At 40.3% G+C, this 13309-nt stretch overlaps 1 long non-coding RNA gene across 2 annotated transcripts; it reads right to left on the bottom strand.

Annotated features, from left to right (window-relative positions):
• Positions 1-5548: 5548 nt before the first annotated feature.
• Positions 5549-13075, bottom strand: LOC122081763. Of its 2 annotated transcripts, XR_006141197.1 has the most exons (3): positions 8007-13075; positions 6749-6817; positions 5549-5842 (listed from the first exon to the last, which is right to left on the bottom strand). It is a non-coding gene; the product is annotated as an uncharacterized LOC122081763 (long non-coding RNA). The 2 variants fall into 2 exon arrangements; XR_006141196.1 differs by having other exon boundaries at positions 6749-13075.
• Positions 13076-13309: the final 234 nt, after the last annotated feature.

Here is a 13309-nt window from a genome sequence, read left to right as displayed (position 1 = left end):
ACCCGATCAAGTGTCACCTCTCGCTTTCCCTACATGGAACTGGGGTAGACCTCAAAATGCACCACCAGCTCCACCAGTACTCACCACTCATGATGTTGCCTCCATCATAAATAATAAAATGAGGGAGGTTGAAGAGAGATAGAAGCTATTCATGGCCGGGATTGATAATCGGATCCAAATGGCAATAGAAGCCCGGAATGCACTGCCCACACTGCTACTCCACCGGCACCCGTCCCAGTGCCCATTGGCTCGACCACTCTCTAAACTTTTGGTGGGGTGCAAGGGCAAGTACATATGCAAGGGCAAGTACATGGGCAAGTACAAGATCGAGCACTGGAACAAGCCAAGTACATGTAAAAGGTTGGACTGATCTAACTAAGATGATGGAAAGGTTTCAGAGGCTTAGGCCCCCATGCTTCTCAAAGGTGGGCTAGGATCCATTGTTTCCATCAAGATGGATTGGTGGCATGGAGAAAGTGTTTAGGTTGATGGGTTACACCAATGAACAGAAAATCCTATGTGCTGGCTACCAACTATAATATGAAGTCAATGATTAGTGGAGTGCTACTGAGTCCATCTGAGGGAAAAAAACCCAAATCCCACTTGACAGGACTTCAAGGAGGCCTTCTTTGTGAACTATTTTTCAGAAAGCTTCGAGGATAGGAGAGAGAGTGAGTTCTCCCAATTGGTGCAGGGATATATGCTTGAGTAACAACAATGCTTTGACGAGCTATTCCATTTTGCTCCTGAGAATCTCAAAGGTGATAGGGCCAAGGCCAAGAAGTTTGAGAAGGGGTTGAGGCCAGATATCAGGTCAACCATAGTTGGATTGAAGCTGCAAACGTATGCCAAGGTGGTCCAAGTGGCCAAATCTATTGAGGATAGGCATAGAGATAACTTCTCGGCCCAACAAAGAAGGGGAAAGAGGCCAATGGGGGAAACTAACTCCAAGGGAGGTAGCAAAACCTTCAGAGTGCCATATATCAACCTAACTCTAGTGTAGTTTAGAAAGCTTGAGGCCAGCCAGACTTCTTAGTCTTCCCACTCTAGTGGTGTGTCTCAGTCTGTGGGGTCAAGTCCAAGGTGCTTCCATTGTGATTAACCGGGCCACCTAGCCAGGACATGCCCACATCGGAGGTCGGGTGATGGACCTTACACTTTGCTACCTAGGCCCCAACAGACCTATGCAGCCTCTAGACCAACATAGCTGCCATAGAGCCAGAGACTACAAGGAAGGGTGTTTGTCATGATTGTTGAAGATGCAGAGGCTGCACCCGGTGTAGTGACAGGTACTTTATTGATATCATTATTATCTACATATGTGTTGTTTGATTCTGGAGCTTCTCATTCATTTGTGTCATTGGCATTTGCAAAGGAGATGGGAATTCCACCCAAAAGTTTGACTCAATGTTTAGTAGTGAGTACCCGCATAGGAAGTGCAGTGGGTCTGAACTGTCTATAAGCCTTGTCTGGTGACTATAAGTGGACATGAGCTGAATGCTCACTTGATCGAGTTGGATATGATCGATTTCGATGTGATTCTAGGGATAGAATGGTTGTTCGCATACAGAGCCAATGTGCTATGTGTAGAGAAGATGATTATTTTCAGACCTTGTGACAAGGATGACTTCATCTTTCAAAGGGATAAGACCAAAAAACCCAAGAGGTTATCAGATCAGCCCTCCAGATGAAGAAGCTACTAGATAAGGGATATCAAGGCTACCTAGCATCTATAACGGATACTGAGATAGAGGTTAGACCATTGACCGAGCCAGATGTGGTGAGGAAATTTCTTGATGTGTTTCCAAATAACGTGACAGGTTTACCCCCAGAATAAGAGACAGAGTTTGTTATAGATCTACTCCCTGGCTCGGCACCAGTGTCAAATGCCTCTTATCATACGGCCCCCATAGAGCTGAAGGAATTGCAAGTACAACTTCAGGATCTTCTAAAGTAGGTATTCATTAGACCCAGTGTGTCTCCATGGGGAGCACCGGTACTATTCGTCAAGAAGAAGGACGAAAGTATGAGGCTATGCATTGATTACTGGGACCTTAACATGCTAACCATCAAAAACCTGTATTCCTTATCAAGAATAGATGATTTGTTTGATCAGTTGCAGGGTGCTAAGGTGTTTTCCAAGATTGACCTTAGATTGGGCTACCACCAAATCAGGATCAAGGATAGTGATATCAACAAGATAGTTTTCAGATCAAGGTATAGACATTATGAGTTCTTGGCCATGTCATTTAGGTTGACCAACGCACTGACTGCATTTATGGATTTGATAAACTGGGTATTCTAAGATGTCTTAGATAAGTTTGTGATCGTATTCATTGATGACATCTTGGTATACTCCAAGATTGCAGAGGATCATGTTGTTCACCTGAGGTTAGTGTTGCAACGTCTGAGAGAGAAGCAACTCTACGCCAAATTCAGCAAGTGTGAGTTCTACTTGTCATAGGTGGCATTCCTAGGCTACATTGTCTCAAATAAGGGTATAGAGTTTGACCCAAGCAAGTTGAAGGCAATTCTAGAATGGGAGACCCCCAAGAATGTGGCAGACATACATAGTTTTCTAGGATTAACTGGATACTACAAGAGGTTTATTGAGAACTTCTCTTGCATTGCTGCCCCAATGACCTGACTCACACGAAAGGGTGTAAAATTTGAGTGGTTCGATGCTTGTGAAAAGAGCTTCAAGGAGCTAAGGCAAAGGTTGGTATCAGCATCGGTCTTAACTATTCTAATCGGTACAGGTGGTATGATTGTTTATAGTGATGCCTCCAAGTTGGGATTGGGTTGTGTATTGATGCAGCATGGGAAGGTCCTTGCTTATATGGCTCCTGTCAGTTGAAGGATTATGAGAAGAACTACCCCACTCATGATTTGGAGTTGACGGCAGTGATTTTTGCATTGAAAATCTGGAGACATTACTTGTATGGTAAAAAGAGTGAGATTTACAGTGACCATAAGAGCCTCAAAAACTTCTTCACCCAAAAGGAGCTCAACATGAGACAGAGGTGTTGGTTAGAGTTGATGAAGGACTATGATTGAACAATCCACTATCACCCAGGAAAGGCCAATGTGGTAGCTGATGCACTTAGTCAAAAATCCCAGTCACTGTCTCTTGCATCACTGACCCTTGATGAGCATCTCATCGAGGAGGCCAGAAAACTATATTTGGAACTAATAGTGGAAGGTGTCGTCTTGTCACTATTGACATTGGTGGTACAACCTAGTCTAGTGGATAGAATCACTGTAGCTCAGGGTACTTGCAGAAGCTGATAACAGATTGCAAGGAAGGAACCCAAAAAGACCCGAATTTCTATATGAGTGAAGGAGGGATTTTCAAATTCAAGGGAAGGTTGTGTGTGCCTGGTGATGGTGGTTTGAGAGATATAGTTTTGACAGAGGCAAACAACTCTCCATACTCCATTCACCCTAGCAGCACTAAAATGTGTAAGGACCTCAAAGGCTCCTACTGGTGGAAGGGAATGAAAAATGACTTGGCCAAACATGTGTCTAGTTGCCTCACGTGTTAGCAAGTCAAGGTTAAAAACAAAGGCCACATGGGTTATTACAGCCACTACCTATTCTGGAGTGGAAATGGAAAAATATTACCATAGGCTTCATCACAGGCCTACCCCGCACTCAGAATGGCATGGATTCTACTTGTGTAGTTGTGGACCACTTGATCAAGGCAGCTCACTTCATCCCAGTCAAGGTCACATTTTCTATAGACAAGTTGCCCAAGTTGTATATTGACAACATCATTCGACGATATGGGGTACCAGTCAACATCATCTCTAATCGAGATCCCATTTCACTTCCAAATTCTGGACATATGTGCAAAAAGCTATGGGAACACAACTGAGTTTTAGTACAGCATATCACCCACAGACCGATGGCCAGTTAGAGAGGACCATCCAGACCTTGGAGGACTTACTTCGAGCAAGTGCCTTGGAAATGAGTTACAGTTGGGATGAGCACCTTTTGCTTATTGAGTTCTCCTACAACAACAGGTATTAGGCCACCGTTGGAATGTCCCCATTTGAAGCACAGTATGGTAGGAAGTGCCGAACTCCACTCTATTGGGACGAGGTCGGTGAGCGGCTTATTCTGGGTCCAGACTTGATACAAGCTATTAGTGAGAAGGTGAATGTGATCAGAGAGAGAATTAAAGCGGCTCAGTCCAGACAAAAGAGCTATACATATATCAAGAGAAAGCATTTAGAATTAGGGGTTGGAGATAAGGTATTCTTGTGGATCTCTCCAGTCAAAGGGGTAATGCAGTTTGGCAAGAAAGGAAAGCTAAGTCCTAGATTTATGGGACCTTATGATGTACTAGGGAGGATCGGGCTGGTGGCTTATATGATAGCTTTACCACTAGAATTGGGGGGGTACATATGATGTCTTCCATGCATCCATGCTAAGGAAGTACATTCCCGACCCCACTCATGTCTTGACTTACATACCCCGTGAGTTGGACGAGGACCTTGCCTATGTGGAGTATTCGGAGAAGATTATTGACTGGAAGGACCACATTCTCAACAATCACACTGTATCCTTCGTCAAGGTGAAGTGGATGAACCACCCAGAGTAGAAAGCATCATGGGAGCGGGAAGAGGAAATGAAGAAGTAGTACCCTGGATTGTTTGATTTACCAAGTACGTCTAATTTTGAGGATGAAATTCTTGTAAGGTGAGGGGGGGGATGTTACACCTGCGCCTTGACCCGGTCTATTTTGAACTATTATGATAGGTCTTGGACTGGAAGTGGGAAGTACCATCGGGTATTGGCTCGTTGCAACCTATTGTTAAAGAGGGAAGGATGACCTCACCTGCCATTGTATCTCTTGTCTATCTAACTGGCTGGGATTCAAGCTTCCCGATAGCGGACAATAAGTGAGCCTACACCCCACTCACAAATCCCGAGACCCACCAAAACTGTCGAAAGACTATGAACATAGCCTAGGGTAACTATCAGTACAAGACCAACAGGTGGACAGCAAGAAGTTTTTCTATCTTGACGATCAGAAATATGCCACCAAAAATAGCCTGGGCCTGTTTCTCCTAATTGTTTTTACTGGCCATTTAGGCTGCTAGTTAAGTTTTGATTCCTGTGGGTCCCACCACCCGCATCGTGAACTACCCCAGATGAGGCATCGTGAACTACCCTAGATGATTCTAATTGCTCCCCCAGACCTTCCTTATGACATGTGCACCTAACGGACCAAGGAAGTTGGGTCCACGTGCCCAGAATCGTGTAATAACCTACTTTGGCCATATTGGATTCAACCAAACGGACCGTAGTGAGAGCCTTACTATAGAAGTGGGAAGTTAGCCTCGTTTTCCATTTCTCACTTGTACAAGAATGTGGGAGAGGGAAAGTGTCACACCCCACTTCCAGTAGACCCAACTTACCCTTAGGAGTATCAGTGGTGTGAGTAAGACATACCTATCTTACAAACCTACCAGGATCTCTGATCGTAGTACCTTAACATTTTACAATCTCACAACATAAACTAACCAAAAGTAGCAGAATCAGAGTATAATAGCGGAATCATCAATAAAATGGGGAAAATATCTAACGATAAATAATATCCATAACCGAGTTATTCCGTTTACAATCATCCATGTCTTATATCTAATAGGTTCAAAATGTACCATACACAAGCTTGTACCAAATTAATCAAAAATACGCGAAACACTTCAATAATCACAAGCACAGTCCTAGCCATGCTCCTCAGCTTTCGGCATCTACCAATTGCTCACTCCATACTCAGGTCTGGAAGAAAGAGAGTCCCTAGCCATAGGCACGATTGTACCTGCATCATCATCTAAAAAGTGTGTATACGTGGGGTAAGCTTTCCAACTCACTTAGTGAGGGGTGGGGTTCAAGCATATTCAAGCAAAACAATCACAGTAATAATTTATGATGCATGATAATAGAATTAAAACACATAATCCATGATGCTCATGATACAATTCATTTATTTTATTATCCACCTAACAATACAACTAAGTCTGGTAAATGCTACTACGGCGTGTTAGGCTATATCCCTCGTCTCGAAATTACCATTGACTACGTAGGGATACAAACCCTAGCCTTGAATAAAAGCTTGTCGGTTCCCGTATGCATCCATGGGTCACCCAGCAAACCCCTAATAACCCCTCTTGGCTATCATGGCATCGGTACCAATCATCCACCATGCCTAAGAAGTTCCTGCCTCTGGTAACAATCACATCGTACCGCAAGTGTGGCATTCTAGAAAGGCACATCAAATATACCACAATGGGTTATCCAACACCTTAACCCCTATTGGCAAGGGTTCGTAGCATAGGAGTAATGCCTAACCACATATATGCTACATGCCTTCACAATGACACAGTTAGTATGAATTACACAATATCAGTAACACCTCGGCCACAAAGTGTAATCTATCTCTAAATACAGTCTCGGGTATATGATTTATATTGGAAGAATTATAGGCAGCTCGTGTTTCCATAGTATTTTAAATGAACAATAAACACAAACATATCCAAATGAGAAACGGACATAAAAAAACAAACTGATGAAATCTAAGGGCAAAGTTGAATTGCAAGTGTGCTCAAATAGACATGTTTACTTAGGTGAACAATCAAATGTCCTAATAAAATGGATAAGCATTTAATGAATTAACTTTGAGTTATAGCTTTACTCAACTAAAACACAACCAACACTCTAAAAGTCTAATGATACTCACTGTTTGTGTGGGGCATGAAGCATATCCAATAGGTATACGATTATGCATTAAAACTTCAGATTTTGTCATCTGAGAAAGAATAAATATGGAAAATTAGTTTCAAGGGAATAGGAAGCATGTAATAATCATAATGAAACCATGAAAGCTACATCCAAAATAAAAAATGACTGGTTCATGAAACAAATTAAAATAGAAATTTTGCAAATATCCTCTTTATTTTCTTCACCGGGTGAGTAAATTTAAGGAAAAGGAAAGGCTAGAACTACCTTTCTTTAGCAAATGAAAAACTTATATTCAGTTTCTTATAAGACTGTAAGTAAAAAAAGAAAAAAAAATGTTAAAAAAAGAGCAATCTACTGGGCACTTGCAAGAAAAATGAAAAACGAGATAAATTCTACTAAGTCTAATATAGATTAAATATTGATAAATCATAATGGAAATCCAATTTTTAAGGAAAACCAATTTGGTTCAAAGATGAAAATAAATCATCAGTCACACAAGCAATTGAGGAGCTCAGGCACGGAATCTGCAAAGAGGTCTTGATAGGTTTTCTAGCTATCTAGTCGAGTGATACAATCATGGTAAAAATGGCGCATGATACAGTCAAAGAGCATGGAGGAGGGTACTATTGTGAGAGAATGGACAATCATCATTTAGTCATCACCCTAAATCCATAGAGATAGAGTAATGATATCATCCCCCCCCCCAACTTGTTATCAAGCTCGGCTTTCATGGCTGTTCAATAGGAGGTTTGGGCTCATCAGAGGAATTTTCAGAGATTGCCTCATGAGCTCTGGTAGACCCCTTTCTGAACCCTAGCAAACTCATTGAGTAGTTTGGAAGTGCCAACCAGGTGTTCAATCTAGCTCTATTGTTGACATTAAGTTCCATAAAAAATTTAACCAATTTTTTATGGAAAATCAGCACCAAAAGTGGCAATGTACGTTTTGTTGGGGCGAAGAACAATCTCTCAGTGCTTTACGGGAAAGATCTACAAATATTCTCACGCAGGAAATATGAAATCTACATGTTTTCACATAACCAAGAGTATGGAAATAAGTTTATAATATGTTTCCTTTTTATTAGCTTCAAATAAATATGGTTGAGTTGAGTGGCAAATAAATATATTCAGGAAGCGAGTCCAAACTTTTAAAGACTGGCTTCCTAGTATATGCCAATAAGTAAAATGTCAGGAACATACAGAATACTGACATAGCCCAATCCCAGTCCCATAAAGATTGAACTATGATGCATTTACCTGACGCCCATTTTTGCAACTTCACCAAAATCCCACAATTCACTATCTAAAACAAAAAGAATTCCATCAGTTCGAAAAAATGATATAGTTTTCATCTAACAAAAAGGGAGGAAGATAAATGGCAGATGAGTAATTGACACAAACTCAAGTAGGATCAAAATGGTGGAAATCTCTGTTGAACTAAGGAGGAAATAAGAACAACTGAATCCATCCTTACATTTAGGTCTTAGAACCATCTATGCCATTATTTTCTTTTGATAGACTTTGGACAGAGTTTCTGCCTTCCCTTATATAAAAAAGGGAAAAAAAATATTAGAAACAAGTTGAGGAATATACCATTGACATAGTTATGTATGGTTGACAACTCACAAATCCGATTCAATCTGATTCTTTAACATGGTAATTTTCTTTTACTGTAACTAATAGCCATCCATCAATACTATTACCAACTATGGAGAACTTATAGCACGACTCTCAAACCAAAACCGTGGGCTCTAACACCAAGTTGGAATATAAGGGTTGCAAGAGTACAAGAGAAGAAGAGAGAAGATGAAAGTAGGAGGTAGATTTCTCTCCCCCTATATTGATGATAATGTGTTGTGTGAGAGAATAGATTTCTCTCCCCCTCTCCCCCTATATTGATGCACTTAGCGTCATAAAGGAAATTGTTTATCTACCCTTCATGCTAACATAAGATAGCCAAGAGAAGTTAAAAGGCATAAAAGTAAATGCACATACAGCATAATAACCTAATACCCAAAGTACCCTTAGTACGTGATCTTTAACAAACCCAAGATTTGTTGGTCTCTTACTACCATCTGTTCTGTCCCTCTTGCTAGGATTGTTGATTTCATAATTGATAAGGTATATAGATAGTGAAAGAGAGGAGTTGAAAAGAAAACTCCTCTCTTTCATTGGCCGCTTTACATTGATTAGATCGGTCCTCCAATCTCTGTACCTCTATTGGTCTTGCACCTTCATCCTTCTAGCCTCGATTACCAAATCTTTTGAAGGTCTTCTTTCCTCTTTCCTTTGGAAAGGCTCTGGCCCTCCAGATTCCTCAGGCCTCTCAATTGGAAAAAGTCTATTATCCCAAATCCAAAGGTGGCCTTGGTATTAGGAGAATTAAGGATGCCAATACTGTTGGTGTCCTTAAACTCGTATGGAAAATTGTGTCCAAGCACTAAAGCATCTGGGTTGACTGGATTTACTCTGGTCTTCTAAAACACAACCCCATTTGGACGGCCCCTTTCATTCTAAATGCCTCCTGGATATGGAGGAAGATCCTTGAGCACAGGCTAGTTGCCCTCTCTACCATCTCGCACTCCATTAGCATCGGTCTCTCCACCTCCCTTTGGAAGGATCCCTGGCACCCTTCAAGTATCCTTTCTCACCTCCTTACCCGTAGAGTTATCTACTCCTCTGGTCTCTCTTCTATAGCCATGGTCTCCACTATTCTTTCACCCTTAGGTTTGTCTCCCCCCTCCTCCCCCTGCTCCTTACTGACCTCTGGTCCTCTCTCCCTCCTCTCCCCCTGGCCATAAAGATAGAGTTGATATTTGCATTTGGCTCTCCTCCTCCAATGGGATCTTCTCCTCCGCCTCATATTGGTCACACATTAGACTCCCTTCAGTGGTCGCTTCTTGGCACAAGATAGTCTGGTTTAAGGGTCACATTCTTGATCCTTCACCCTTTGGAGATGTCTTACCAACTGTCTCCCTACTCAATTCTTCCTTATCTATCATTGTATCTTAGTCAACCTTGCTTGTTGTCTCTGTCCCTCGGGGGTTGAAGACATCCCCCATCTCTTCTTCTTCTGCCCCTTCTCTGCCACGGTTTGGAAATTAACGATGTCAAAATGCCGGCCGAATTCTAGACCTATCCTTCCCTTCAATAGAGAATGTATCTAGATCGATATGACTTTCCCTAGCCCTTCCATTTGTGACGCGATAGTTAAACTTGCTTTTTGTGCCACCATCAATGACCTTTGGATGGAGCATAACATTCATAGATGGTCCCCCAAATTTAGGACTCTGGACAAGATTTGGAAAGCTATCTACTTTGATGTTACCTCCAAAGTCCAAAGCCTCCTTAGCCCCCTCTCCCTCCTTATTCCCATATCCCAAAAAAATCCCCACATCATCTCCTTCTGGAACTTATAGGTGGACCTAATCCATCATGTTTGACTCCCCCCCCCACCCCGCCTTAGCCCCTTTTGTCACTTTTGAGCTATTGTGTTTTTGCTCTTTGTTTTTGTTGTTCCCCCTTGGGGCTTGCCTTTCCCTGTTGGCTTAGGCATCTCCACCCCCCCTTTTCCCCCCTGTATATTCTTCTCCTTCTGGTAATGAATTATTTATTAATCCAAAAATAAAAAAGGTGTAGACAGTCAAGTTACACTCTTTTAAGTACTTCTTTCCTCATTTTATTCTTTTTATCCTTTAATTTATTAATTGAGTTCCATTTGTGCCCTCTCCTATATTCTTTTATACTCCTTTGTCCTCAATATCAAAACACCTTCAAGTCTTCCCCAATCAATAAATCCTAATACCCTATGTGTCCTTTCTCCTTTGATTTACCATGTACCACCTTGAATATTGAGTTTAATTGTAGTTTTTCAATTCCTTCATTATAATTGAGTTTCACCAGAACCGACGTAAGGCCCCCACGCCAATCCCGAAGCCCATCTACAACAGCATAAGGTAATGAAAGTCTATTCACACTTTCATTCGAGAGTAAGTTCGATCAGTGTGTAAGGCGACCGTGGAAAAGACGGCTATTCGTTCATTTTCCTAAAATGGAAGAAATCTACTCCTAGATTGTAGACAATATTCTTTCAAACAATCTGGAACCAGCCGACACTAACACAAATGCCACAACCCTTCATCAGTTTTGGCCCATAGAACCCAATTTTGAGTTTTGGACCCTAGATCACATCAGTTTGGGTTTGCAATTTTTTAAAATTGGTACTTGCATAGAGTGATGGTTGTTATTGATGTTATTGGAGAACATTTACCTAGATTTGTTTAAATCTGGCCGATCCAATATTTTCTTTGTTATCATGCAGTGAATTGAGTCTCTTAAAGTAGTCTTTTTATTTTATTCCCTTCATTGTACTAAGACATCGACTCTTAGAACTGTCATTGTAAAGACATCCACTCTTATCTGCTAACTAAATATTATTAATAAAGATAGTAGCCCATGATAGAACACAAGGTGACTCTATCGTGGCTCAGAAATTGCTCCCTCTACCTCTCTTCGTCTCTTCTCTCTTCTATTTCCAGCTGCTGGTTTCAGATCCTAATTTGTTTCAATAACATTCTGAAATGAAAGAGTGAGGACTACTATGATAATATATCCATCCTATATGAATTAAACGTGAAAGAGACACCTCAAAATTTTCAAGACAACATCTAAGCATAAGAAAGGATTAGCAATGCAAACAAGAAAAGTATCAAAACTGTAAGTTCTAGCAGCTAGAACCACTAAGTTAATTTGTGGGTTCTTACGGAACTACAAGGGATAAAATAGTAGAAGCAAATTGCATTTTCCAAATAGTAACTTTTGAGGCAAACCTTCTTAGGCCTAAATAGATTAGCAAAAGATACCATGGTACTTTTCATTATATGACCCATGAGGTCAAACTGGAATCCATCATCCTGTTAAGATAGCATTCATCAAACAAACTCTAGACCAGATGTCACATTATGAGTACAAAAAGGCATAGAATTGCGAGCATCTAACAAAGGCATTAAAAGAAAACAAACTTGTAGGGAATATGCAACTATCTAGTCTAGTGATCATCTTCAAAGACTATTTTAATACAAAAAATTAAGACAAAAAATTTGCTAAACTAGGGTTTAACAATTTTCACTTCCCCCAGGTAATTAACAAAATTAATTAAAGAGGTGAAATAATCAACTAAGAAATGTCAATAAATGACTAATATTCTTCATTTGATATCCAGCTACGTAGGTATTAGCAAAATACCAGTGTCATCTCAGAAACACAAGGCGTTGGCCGGGCACCTAGGCGTCACCTTGGTCACCTAGATGTGCATACCATGTGGGTTTTAGTATCTTATTGTTTTAAACACTAAGAGATGGAATAACACAACAAAGGGAGGGGAAAAAATCCTTGGTTCCGCCTAGGCGACCAAGGTGGGTGCCTTTTACACAAAAACTAAGGCCAGATCAAGCAGTAGTAAGTAGTAACTCAAGTTAATTGCAACATTCACAATCAACAGGCAGTTAAAGAATATTTAATGGAAGAGCAACAGCTACAAACTGCAGAACAAGTAGATGTGGACTTAAACAGGTTCAAGAATCAAGCACAAGACTCACACCAAAAAGAGAAAAGACTACATACTCGCAAAGAGAATATTGCAAAAAATAAATCAAGAATGACCCACATTCTAGACCACATTATGCTGTATATTTTAAGATCTAGATGGTAAGATTTTGCATTTATACTAAACTATGCACAATCCAATATGACCATCTGCAGCAGTACATCCATGGTAGCTTATAACTATGGAAAATTAGATTTCAGATTTTAGCTTAAGGAAAAGATATTAATGTGGGAATAAGGATTGAAATTTTTGTATGAAACCAAGTGAATTGCATCTATTCATTCTGGTTTCAAAAAGAATTCGGATTCATGATGAAATCTAAAAATAGCAATAGGTCAGGTCCAATACTATTAAGTATTAAGATCAACTTTTAGATCTGTGATAGGACTGAAGAGGAATGAATTCTTAATGGAAGAATGTGGTTCGATTGGACACACTAGCACAAGAAATTTTCATGAAAATTTTAGAAGTGGCAATATGCCTAGACATGGGAAAAATCACAAAGTAAATGGGCTAATTAAGGTAAAATATATTAGGAATAGGTCTAGGAAATTTTCTACCATTCCAGTGGTTCAAGCTATCAAAAAGAATAGGCAAACAAGTCAAGAAATATAAGGATGAATAATACGAAAGATAAAACAAAAACTTAATATCAATAAAGAAGATATGAAGAGATAAGAGAGGAAAGAAAATTACTAGATAAGCAAGGAGGAGGAGAAAAAATTACCTACGTTTCCATGCAAGATGTTTACTTACATCACCAGATTGATTCTGTTGATTTCTTTCCTCTCCTCAACTGTTGGGAGAATGGTCCCACATCGGTTACCCTTGAAGCCTTTTTGTCCCCTCATATACATGTGAGTCCCTCCATCTAATCACTCAAGTTTTCGGGAAGGATATTTACAAGATAAGAAAATGATTCAATAAACAGATAATTTGATATGATGGTATAAAA

Source organism: Macadamia integrifolia, chromosome 1 (assembly GCF_013358625.1).
Source record: "Macadamia integrifolia cultivar HAES 741 chromosome 1, SCU_Mint_v3, whole genome shotgun sequence".
NCBI classification, from domain to species: Eukaryota; Viridiplantae; Streptophyta; class Magnoliopsida; order Proteales; family Proteaceae; genus Macadamia; species Macadamia integrifolia.
The sequence above is the reverse complement of the archived record's forward strand: the minus strand, read 5'-3'. Positions and strand labels throughout refer to the sequence as shown.